The sequence below is a fragment of the Chroicocephalus ridibundus genome, chromosome 17 (genome assembly GCF_963924245.1).
Source record: "Chroicocephalus ridibundus chromosome 17, bChrRid1.1, whole genome shotgun sequence".
NCBI lineage: Eukaryota > Metazoa > Chordata > Aves > Charadriiformes > Laridae > Chroicocephalus > Chroicocephalus ridibundus.
This window is the reverse complement of record NC_086300.1, coordinates 9426613-9438838: the sequence shown is the minus strand read 5'-3', so window position 1 is coordinate 9438838 and position 12226 is coordinate 9426613. Positions and strand designations below refer to the sequence as shown.

At 41.8% G+C, this 12226-nt stretch overlaps 1 pseudogene; it reads right to left on the bottom strand.

Annotated features, from left to right (window-relative positions):
• Window positions 1–5030: 5030 nt before the first annotated feature.
• LOC134524781 (olfactory receptor 10A7-like) lies at window positions 5031–7026 on the bottom strand (annotated as a pseudogene).
• Between the last annotated feature and the right edge of the window lie 5200 nt (window positions 7027–12226).

Genomic DNA, 12226 nt, shown 5'->3' with positions numbered 1-12226 from the left:
AATTCTCAAAGTTCTTTTCCAGCCTTAATTTCTGTGACTATGTAACTCTATTATTGATAGAAAAGTAAGTGCCATGAGATTCGTCCTTCTCTTTCAGAAGTTATTAACTAAACACAAATCCTAAGAGGATGCCAAGAAAAGTATTATGAAACACAGTACAGATTCCTAATGGATTACACATGATTTTTAAAGCAAGGGTAACACTGTCCCACAGAGCTTTGAAAGTAGTGCTGCTCAACTGTAAAACTAATGTGGAAAGCACATTTTCAGCTGACATGATTGTATTTCTTCTGCTGAATTCTGCCACAGTAAAATTCTAGCTTGAGCTACGTTGTCAGTAAGCAATAGAGGCAGTATTTAGATCCTCATCTGGTATCAGGTTCACTTTGTACACGTGAACTAGCTTTCAGTGCTGCCATCACATGGACAGCAGTCTGGCCAACTTGGTGAGGAAGGCATTAAACTGAGGGGCTTGGGAGGCTAGGTCCAAAGTGGCAATGCTCACACCATAGCAACCAACTGGGCAATAAGCCGGGCAACCAGAGCAGTGACAAATGTTCCTCAGCTGCCTCCCAAGATAAGAACCAGAAGACCAACCACCTCACATGTATGTATACCAAAGCACACAGCCTGGGGAACAAACAGGAGGAACTTGAGCTCCATGCCCTGTCAGAAAGTTATGATATCATAGGAATAATTGAAAAATGGTGGGACAATTCACATGACTGGAGGACTGCAATGGATGGCTATAGGCTGTTTTGTAAAGACAGGCAGGGAAGAAGAGGAGGAAGAGTCTTGCTCTGTGTTAAGGAGAATCTTGAATGTATAGAAGTCAGCTATGGTGATTGTGGAAGCCCACTGAATGCCTCTGTGTCAAGATCAGAGGGCTCGTCTCCAAGGGGGATCTCATAGTAGGCATCTGCTATCAACCTCCAAATCAAGATGATTAGGCCAATGAAGCAATATTTGGGTCACTTAAGAAAGCTTCAGGTCAATAGAACCTGTTTCATATGGGTGCCTTCAACTACCTAGACATTTGTTGGAAGAACAATACAGCAGCTCACATGTCATCCATTCTTCCAGTTCCTGGAATGTGTAGAAGACCGTTTCCTCATATAAATGTTAGATGTGCCAACCAGCAATGACGTTCTGCTGGACTTGTTAGTCACAAACCAAGAAAACCTGCTTTGTAATATCTCAGTGCGTGATAGTCTGAAGGTTAGTGCTAGGACAAAGGGTTTAGATTTTAGAAGAGCAAACTTCAGCTTGCTCAAAGCTCAGCTGGGAGGGATTTTGTGGGAAGCTTCCATGGACAATAGTGAGTGCTGGGAGTTTTTCAAGAGCACTCTCCTGGAAGCACAAAAATAGTTTATCCCCTTTAAAGGGAAGGGAAGAAGGCAGAACAAGAGACCCCCTTGGCTTAACTGTGAGCTTCTGCGTCTGCTCAAAGCCAAAAGAGAAGCGTACCAGAGATGAAAAAGCAGATTAATACCCATTGAGAACTACAAGGGCATTGCCAGGATGTGCAGAAATGCAGTTAAAAAAGCAAAAAGTGCAGCTCAAAGTGAAATTGGTCAAAGATGTCAAAAACTACAAGAAATGGTTCTTAAGGTACGTAAACAACAAGCAGAAACAGAAGGAAAATATTGGCCAACTGTTAAATAAGAGAGGTGAATCAGTCACCAACAATGCTGAAAAGGCAGAGGTTCTTATTACTTTCTTCACCTCTGTCTTTTCCAGCACTGCTTGGCCCCAGGCCTTGGGAACAACAATCCAGGTTGATGTAAACACAAACCCACTGTCAGTGAAGGAAGAGTTGGTATATGAGCTATTACAGGGGCTTGACCCTTACAAATCGATGGGCTCTGACAATATCCACCCGAGGATGTTAAGAGAGCTGGCTGATGTCTTTGTGAAGCCGATTTCCATAATCTTTGAGAAGTTGTGGAGATCAGGGGATGTCCCAGAAGACTGGAAGAAGGCTATCACCCCCATCTATAAGAAGTGCTTAAAGGAGTACCCAGGATATTACAGACCCATCAGTCTTACTTCAGTCCCTGGGAAAGTTATGGAACTAATCCTCCTGGGGGCCGTCACAAGTCAAATGAAGCAGGTGATTGGGAAAAGCCAGAATGGATTCACCAACGGCAAATTGTGCTTGACAAATCTGATCGCCTTCTGTGACAAAGTAACCTGCTCCATTGGCATGGGGTGAGCAGTGGACATTGTCTGCCTTTATTTCTCTAAGGCTTTTGATATGGTTTCCCACAGCCTCCTCCTAGAGAAACTGACGTATTACAGTTCAGACAAGTGGTCTGTGTGGGTGAGTGGGGAACTGGCTGACAGGCTGCACCCAGAGGTGTCAACCTGTCAAAAGTGGGGTCCCCCAGGGCTTGATATTGGGTCCAACGCTGCTTAATATCTTCATAAGTGATCTGGATGATGGGATCAAGTGTACCCTAATGAAGTTTGCTGATGATACCAAACTGAGTGGGGAAGTGGGCACTTCGGAAGAGAGAGTCGCTCTGCAGGAAAACTTGGATAGGCTGGAAGAGGGGGCTAACAAGAACCTTATGAAGTTCAACTAGGACAAGTGTAAGGTCTTGCATCTGGGAAAACATAATCCATGAGTGCAGCACAGGCTGGGAACTATCCAGCTGGGGAGCAGCTCTATGGAAAGGGACCTGAGAGTCCTGGTGGACAGTGAACAGCGCGCTGCTGTGGCAAAGAAAGTTAACAGAATGCTGGGTTGCATCAACAAGGGCATCACCAGCAGAGATAAAGTCATTACACCTGAATATGGTGTCAGTTTTGGTTCCCGCTATAGAAAAAAGATGTGGACAGGCTAGAGAGGGTCCAGAGAAGGGCCACCAAGATGATCAAAGGATTGGGAAGCCTGCTCTATGAGGAAAGGCCATGGTGTTTATCTTCCCAAATAACTTACACGTGATGGAACCCTGCTTTCCTGGAGGTGGTTGGACACCTGCCTGCGGATGGGAAGTAGTGAATGAATTCCTTGGCTTGTTTTGCTCGTGTGCGAGGCTTTTGCTTTACATATTAAACTGTATTTATCTCAACCCACAGGTTTTCTCACTTTTACTCTTATGATTCTCTCCCTATCCCAACTAGGAGGAGTGAGCAAATCAAAAGAACCCCTTTTAAACAATGGCTGATAATAATTTGTTTAATGCCAATACTTTTCAGTTTGAAATAAATGACAGTAGATGAATAGTGGGAAAGCTTGCTTTCATATTGTTCTGCACAACAGGGAATTTTCCCATTTATTAATACTTCCTCACACGTAGTGTCTTTAAAGGTGATGGTTCTGAAGTGGGCTATTACTAGATTTCATATGACAAACTGTGAGTTCATCCTGGTTGATTTTCAAATATTGGTAAGCTGGAGACCTCTCTTCCTATATTTTCTGGACATTCATTTTTTGGACAATGTCCTCATCATTATGCTCTTTAAAGAAAACACATCCATGCATTTATTCTGTGCAAAACTGATCTTTGACAGTTGTTACATCACCGGTTTTATTCCCAATTTGTTGATTCACCTCATTGTGAAGCATAAAATTACTCCAGATCATGCTGTGTAGCACTAATGTAGCACTTCACCATCCTGGGACTCAGAGGGTGATGTGCTCTGGAAGCCATGGCTCATGGCTGCTATGTTGCCATACGCTGCCAAAAGCACTACACAGCCATTGGCAATTTAGGAAGTGCTATTCCGGCATCCACTTCTTACATCATTGGCATTTTCATCAGAAGTGGCACAGAGCACTTAAAGAACACTCTTCAGTCTGCCTGCAACCAGATCACCCATTTTATCTGTGACTGCTCTCCTGTGCTGAAGTTGGCACGCACAAACACATCCAAGAATGGGGCTGTGCTCTTCACTATGTCTGCAAGGCTCATTATTAGTCCTTTTCTGTTGATTGTCCTGTCATACATCCTTATTATGTCAACTGTTTTCAAACTACCATCTGTAGAAGGGATGTGCAAAACCTCCTCGCCCTGTGGAGCTTCATGGAAGTGCTCAGCTGGGTATCACACACGTTGAAGAACAAAGAAGTCGAAGGGGCTTTTAAGACAATTGTTTGGGACTAACTGATACCTATACACTTTTGAACATTTTTCCTTTAGATGTAAGTACTACAATCACCTTTAAAGTCATGTCTAGTTGTGCTTTCTCTCACCAACTTGATAGCTTTTCTCAGAAGCTTATATGAAGAAGGCTTGAACATTACTTCCAGAACAGAGAAATCATAGTAGAGAAAACAAAGACAGTAACACTGGACCAAGAAAAGGAATTAATGTGTTTTCTTCAGTTTTCAGTGGTTTTATTTTCTTACTTTTCTCTTTGGTATAACAACTGAAAATTTATAATTTAAAAAACCCTAAAAATATTTACTTTTTTCTCTTGGAAAAAGAAATAAAAATATTGGAAAAATGGTAGAAAGGATATCACTAATAAATGATTACGAAAATACAAATAGGATATGGAAGTTTATTTAGTTTTTACTTCAACTGACAGATCTACACTAATTTCTTACATCTCAGTTTAGGTTTTATATTTGGATTGTTATCTATCTTGTCATATGACTTATTCTAAAGATATCATTTATAATTATTCAAATCACTTTCTGTATTCCAGAGTGAGCACTGTATTATTTTTTCTATATACTTGATTATCTCTTGATTTACTATAATTAGAGCTAAGACAGCTACCTCACATGTAGACATTTACTTTTAGATGTCTTTGGAGCTGAATGACAAAGTAGTACAGTTAGGTAGGATAAATATTCTTCTAGACTCTTTTATACTAAATGGTGTTAAGTAGAATCTTTTAGGCTGTGATTTTATCACCCTAAGAAACAGGTCATGTGATATTTTCCTTGCAACTTCTGGTTTTTTTCTTTGCTAAATAGAATGGATACAAAGACGTCACAGAAACATTGCGTTTGTCTTCCTTTGATATCTGAATTTATCCCATGAATCTCACTCTCTGTGTTTTCAGTAAGAAATTTACCTTTTCCTCACCTTTCTTATCATTGTTCTTAAAATCCTTTTCACATCCTTATTTCTCGAGCTGTAAATAATGGGATTTAACATGGGAGTTATGGTTGTGTACATTAAAGCCAGAACTTTTTCAGCATCTTGTGGATAGCTGAACTTGTGTCTTAGGTAAATAAGTCTCCCGGTCCCATAGTACAGCACCACCATGAGGAGATGGGAAGAACAGGTGCAGAAGGTCTTGTATCTTCCCTTTGCAGAGGGCATGGTTAAAATCCTGGAGATGACGAAGATATAGGACAGAAGGATGAGAGAAAATGGGGTGAAAAAGACCAATAGTGTAGTCATCGTGTCCTGAATTTCATACAGAGGTGTTTCAGTGCACAAAAGTATAATAAGTGATACCACAGAAGAAATGGTTAATCTTTTAGGCTCACAAAATGGCAATATGTACACCCAAGCAGTTTGCACTACCGACACAACATTACCAGTGAGGAAAGACAGCGGGACTAGGAGAAAACAACCCCTTCTGTTCATCATAATTATGTATCTCAGGGTGCTGTGAATGGTCATGTTATGGTCATAGGCCATGGCAAGAAGAAGATAGCACTCAGCAACTTCCTGCTAGAAAAATCAGGAAGCAGCACAGCCTACGTAGGAAATGCTCTTGTCCTGAGACAGATAATTCACTAACATCTTGGGTACAATGGATGAAGTAGTACAGATGTCCATAAAGGAGAGGACCCTGAGAAAAAAGTACGTGGGTGTATAAAAGGTTGGGTGAAGTGTGACGACGACGATAAGGCTGTTGCCAATGATAGTAATAGTGTAACTCAGGAGAAACATGAAGAAAAACAAGATCTGCATCTCAGTATGCCTGAAGAGGCGCAGGAGAAGGAACACAGTCACTGTGGTGCAGTTGCTCCTACCAACTTTTCTGTATGGTTCATCCAGATAGACTTCAAAAGGACAGAAGGTAGGAACGCAATTGTGATCACTCCAAGAAACAAAGTCATAAACTTTATACAGTTTTTTACATCGTCTAATCAGTACTATACCTAGTACTAAGCTCCATAAAGTACAACAATTTCAGAAGGCCAAACTCAGATGAATTCTGCCTCTGATGTAGAGTTTATGGACAGATGAAAATAAAACTACCTAATATTACCTGTGCAGTGAAAGTCTGAGTTCAGTGCATCTAAGTTTAGATGCTTAACTCCTGAGAGATCCGAGAAATTTAAACAGTGGTAGTAGAAGTCTTCATACTTATATAAATATGAATTCCCGATATGTTTCACTGAAATCAACAGATGAAGAAAAACATTACCTCAAATTAATTCCATAAGTAAATCTCAAATTTTGTAACCATGCTCCAAATTGCAAGAAAAGAAAACATGAAATGAATAACTTTCCAGATAAAAAGAATTATTAGGAATTAGGAAAAAAAATAGGAGTTCTCATTTGACAGTTGTCGTGGTTTGAGTGACACAGGACTAATTTCTTTCAGTAATTTTATTTTTCAGTAAAGTCTCTTCTAATGCTTGAGAAAAATGCACTTTTAGAAGACTCCAGAGTCTGAATTTGGATATTGATAATCACTGATGAGATCCCCTCCCAGGCTTTTCCAGGCTAAACAGACCCAGGTCTCTCAGCCTTTCCTCATCAGAGAGATGCTCCATTCCCTTGGTCATCTTCGTAGCCCTCCACTGGACTCTCTCCAGTAGTTCCTTGTCTTTCTTGAACTGGGGGGCCCAGAGCTGGACACAGTACTGCAGATGTGGCCTCACCAGGGCAGAGTAGAGGGAGAGGATAACTTCCCTCCCTCAACCTACTACTGGCCGCGCTCTTTTTAATGCACCCCAGGAGACCATCGGCCTTTTTGGTCACAAGGGCACATTGCTGCCTCAGGGTCAACTGGCATGTCCACCAGTACTCCTAGGTCCCTCTCTGCAGAGCTGCTTTCCAGCAGGTCAGCTCCTAACTTGCACTGGCGGATGGGGTTATTCATCCCTAGGTGCAGGACCCTACATTTGCCCTTGGTGAACTTCATTAGCTTCCTCTCCACTCAACTCTCTAGCCTGTCCAGGTCTCACTGGATGGCGACACAGCCTTCTGGTGCGTCAGCCACTCCTCACAGTTCTGTGTCACCAGCAAGCTGGCTGAGGGTACAGTCTGTCCCCTCACCCAGGTCGTTGGTGAAGATGTTGAACAAGACTGGTCCCAGTACTGACCCCTGGGGAATACCGCTAGTTACAGCTTCCAACTAGACTCTGCACTGCTGACCACAACCCCCTGAGCTCTGTCATTCAGCCAGTTCCCAATCCACCTCACTGTCCACTCACCTAACCCACACTTCCTCAGCTTACCTATGAGGATGTTATGGGAGACAGTGTCAATAGCCTTGATGAAGTCCAGGTAGACAACGTCCACTGCTCTCCCCTCATCCACCCAGCCAGTCATGCCATCATAGAAGGTTATCAGATTGGTCAAGCATGACTTCCCCTTGCTGAATCCATGTTGACCACTCCCGATAACCCTCTTTTCCTCTGCATGCTTAGAGATGACGTCCAGAATGAGCTCTTCCGTCACCTTTCCAGGGGCCAAGATGAGGCTGACTGGCCTGGAGTTTCACGGGTCCTCCTTCTTGCACTTTTTGAAGACTGGCGTGAAGATTGGCTTTCTTCCAGTCCTCAGGCACCTCTCCTGTTCTCCATGACCTTTCAAACATAATGGAGAATGGCTTCACAATAACATCTGCCAGCTCCCTCAGCACTAGTGGGTGCACCCCATTAGGGCCCATGGATTTGTGAATATCCAGTTTCCCTAAATGATCTCTAACCCGATTGTCCTCGCACAAGGGAGAGTCATCCTTTCTCCAGACTCTCTCTCTTACCTCCAGGGTAAGAGACTCCTGAAGGCCAGCCTTAGGAGTAAAGACTGAAGAAAAGGCAGCATCCAGGGCACCACCCTCATTCAGCAGTGGGCCCACATTTTCCCTAGTCTTCCTTTTGCTCCTGATGTACTTGAAGAAGCCCTTCTTATTGTCCTTGACATCCCTTGCCAGATTGAATTCCAAGCGTGCCTTTGCCTTCCTCGCTGCATCCCTGCATACTTTGATGACATTCCTATACTCCTCCCAAGTGGCTAGTCCCTTTTTCTACATTCTGTAAACTTCCTTTTTCCATGTGAGTTTTTCCAGAAGTTCCTTGCTCATCCATGCAGGTTTCCTGCCTCCTTTTCTTGATTTCTTACTCATAGTAATGCACTTGATCCCCTCATGTGATGATCTTGAGCTTGGAGGAAGTGGTGCTAGAATGTTAACCAGCTCCCTTGCACCCCCCTTCCTTCTAGAGCCTTAGCCCATGGGATTCCTCCAAGTAGGTCTTTGAAAAGGCCAAAGTCAGCTCTCCTGGAGTCCAGGGTTTTAAGTCTATTTTTTGCCCTGCTTCTTCTACACAGGATCCTGAACTCTGCCATCTCATGGTCACTGCAGCCAAGGCTACTCCCAGCCTTCACATCCCCAAGTAGTCCTTTTTTGTGTGTGTCGGCACAAAGTCCAGCAGTGCATTTCTCCTCATGGGTTGCTCCACCACCAAATAGTTATGATCAATGCTCTGCAAAAACCTCCTGAACTATGCGTGCCTGGCTGTGTTGCCTTTCCAGAAAGTATCAGGGTGATTGAAGTCCCCCATGAGAACAAGGGCCTATGATCATGAGTTTTACTGGTGCTTTCTGGTATACTGTCACCATTATTGGCTTTCACAATCTATTTGTCCCAGGTACTTCCAAAGAGCTTTGCATTCCTTTGTGATTATTATCTTGTTTCAATAGTTAGGGCCTGTATTTGCTTAAGCCCATTAAGCTATTTTACCATTTGGGAGAGGTGGATAATTGTATTTTGTCTAATTCTATTAAGGCAAAATTCAGTTATACTTCACATACTAATGCTGTCAGTTATACTAACTAGACCTAACTCATTCTAATAGTTAAACTTTTGTAAAAAGATTGCTTTACTTCACTTTCATTGAACGTGGTTGCAAATAGCTTCATGTAATTAACTCTGCTCTCTTTGAAAGCTCATGGAATGAGGGGAAGTCTGCAAAGCCTTCAAAATGCAATTATTGCATCCATCCTCAAAATGGGCAAGAAGGACGATCTTGGGAACTGCAGGCTGATCCATCAAACTTTAAATTTTGTTTGAATCCGTGGAATTTTTTAATGGAAAAAAACATTTACAAGAGAGAAAAAATTACAGTCCAGTAAAAATCTTTGATAGACAGAATTCACAAACAATGCCACCCCAGTTTTTCTTTGATAGAATAACACTTTGTATTTAAAAAAAAATCAGTTGGGGAATAATTGCAATTGATCATTTACTTAGTAATCATACTCAAAGCTTTGCAATAGAGATTGTTTCAAATGAAAAGTAAGTGTTTGCTATTACCTTTCCATCTCTCACTGTTTTTTCATATAGGCAGAGTAATTGGTCCAGCAAAGAACGTTTTGTTTTGGTTTGTGTTGTTTAGTTTTTCTAAATGAAATTTTCTGTTGCCAGGTGCTTTGACTAGCTGTGCTGTACCTTGGGATTATTTAGGAGAGTACCATCTAAGATGTAACAACCTCTCTAGAAGGAAGAATAAACATGACCAGAAAAGAAAGGAAATTGAGTGGTGTCAGTTTTTGTAGTGACACATCCAGTACATCCGATGATATCTTAGTTGTGAGTCGTCTTCTGTCTGTAACGTATTCCATACTCCTGGTTCTTCAGTTGTTTACAATGGGAACTGTATTAGAATACAAGGATATTTCTCTGTATATTTTCCTGTTTTTTTCTTTCAAAGGAAGCTGTGCTGTACCTGACATTAGTATACATACTCACATGTGATAGTATATATACTTTATATATACACTATATATATATATGTATACTATATATACTGTAATATGTCATCATCTCTGGAGGCAGTTTTGTCATTAGATAGATACAATGACATTTAAGATGACATTGAGTCCCTGCCTAGAAAATAAAATCTGCATTCCAAATACTTATGGTAGACACATTTACATAGATGTCTATATTTAGATTTCTTAAACATGAACCAATCCCTGCATTTTAATGTTTAGATGTGTAAACTGAAGGAGACTTTTTTTAAAAAAGAATTATATATATATAATTCTCAAAATGTCTATTTTCATTCAAAATAAAACTGCAGAATTCAAAAAAATTCAGCAAATGTAATTCCTATCTAGTCTTGTCTTTCTAATACATTTTAGAGAAAAGACACTTGTTATTCTGTACAAAGCATGACAGGTATAGTTTCCGTTATGGTCTTTATTCCCTTGATGTCATTTCAGTCTCTGTTTCTACTACATAGAATTATACATATAAATTGTCATCTGGAGATAATTATTGGAGATAATTAGAGATAATAAGCTTCCTCTCCCCTTTCGTTTCTTTAATTGGCAGAGGACTTTATTAGCTCAGGCTTTTTTGTACAAGAGAAGCTTTCCCAGAAGAAGACACTGAGTCCTTTAAAGAACAACCTTTCAGGCAGGTTAGAAAAAATAGATCTGCTCCACTGCTCATTACAAGAGCTTAAAGGACACATGCATACCTGGAAATCCTGAATTGGTAAGTAAGTTTTAATGTTGTCTTGCAGTAACAGATAAATAAACCAGGAAATCACATATCCATTACAATGTAAATTACTGGGTTGAATGCCTAAAGAATCAGTTCTTCTTGATTATCCCATACCATACACTTTAATCATGTAAACTGACAGATGTATAATGAGGGAATATACCTGCAAGTTAAAAATAATAGCAAAATGCATCAAGTCTTTCGATTAAAATTTCCATATTAAAAAAAAGGCAAGTTTTTTCCTGGCTTGCCATTCTTTACCTTGATTTTTATATTCTTTTGGTGTGCCTTGTAAATACAAAAATACTCAGTGTGTTTTATAAATACAAAAATATCGACTTATGTGTATCACGTCAGTGTCTATTCTTTTTTATTAATGACTTTTCTAATTGGAGATGTACAGGTCTTTTTTTAAGTTCATTAGGAAGGCATGAATAGTAAAGACAGGATAGAAGGAACACTGTAGAGGCTGAATGTGAGGGTAGATGTTTGGTGATCTCTTGTTCCATTTTTACTCTTCACTGAGCTTTAGACAGTCACTGCTGTTCTCTATGGGGAATATTTATTTGCTTAGAATCTCCTCTGCATCATGGATCTTGACCAGGACTTGTTCCGTGGAAAAGGATTTTTTTTCCTTTTGGATGGACAAAAGGTATCAAAAAAGTATCCTGCTTGCCAGGACTGTTCAGTGGATAAGGAACTGGCTGGATGGTCACATCCAGAGGGTAGTGCTCAATGGCTCGATGTCCAGATGGAGAGGGGTGACAAGTGGTGTCCCTCAGGGATCCATACTGGGACCAGTGCTGTTCAATATGTTCATCAGTGACAAGCAGTGGGAGCAGGTGCACCCTCAGCAAGTCTGCAGATGACACCAGGCTGAGTGGTACAGTTGACAGGCCAGAGGGACTGGATGCCACCCAGAGGGACCTGGACGAGCTGGAGAGGTGGGCCCGAGCAAACCTTATGAAGTTCAACAAGTCCATGTGCAAGGTCTTGCACTTGGGTAGGGACAATCCTCGTTATCAATGCAGGCCGGGGGATGATGTGATAGAGAGCAGCCCTGTGGAAAAGGACTTGGGGGTACTGGTGGATGAAAAGCTGGACATGAGCCAACAATGTGTGCTTGCAGCCCAGAAGGCCAATCGCATCCTGGGCTTCATCAAAAGAAGCATGGCCAGCAGATCCAGAGAGGTGATTCTCCCCCTCTACTCTGCTCTGGTGAGACCCCACCTGGAGTACTGTGTCCAGCTCTGGCGTCCTCAGCACAAGAAGGACATGGACCTGTTGGAGCAGGTCCAGAGGAGGGCCATGAAGATGTTCAAGCTGGAGCACCTCTCCTGTGAGGACAGGCTGAGAGAGCTGGGGTTGTTCAGCCTGGAGAAGAGAAGGCTGCAGGGACACCTTGTAGTGGCCTTCCAGTACCTGAAGGGGGCCTACAGGAAAGCTGAGGAGGGGCTGTTTGCGAGGGCATGTAGCGATAGGACAAGGGGCAATGGCTTTAAACTAGAGCAGGGTGGGTTTAGATTAGACGTTAGGAAGAAGTTCTTTACACTGAGGGTGGTGAGAC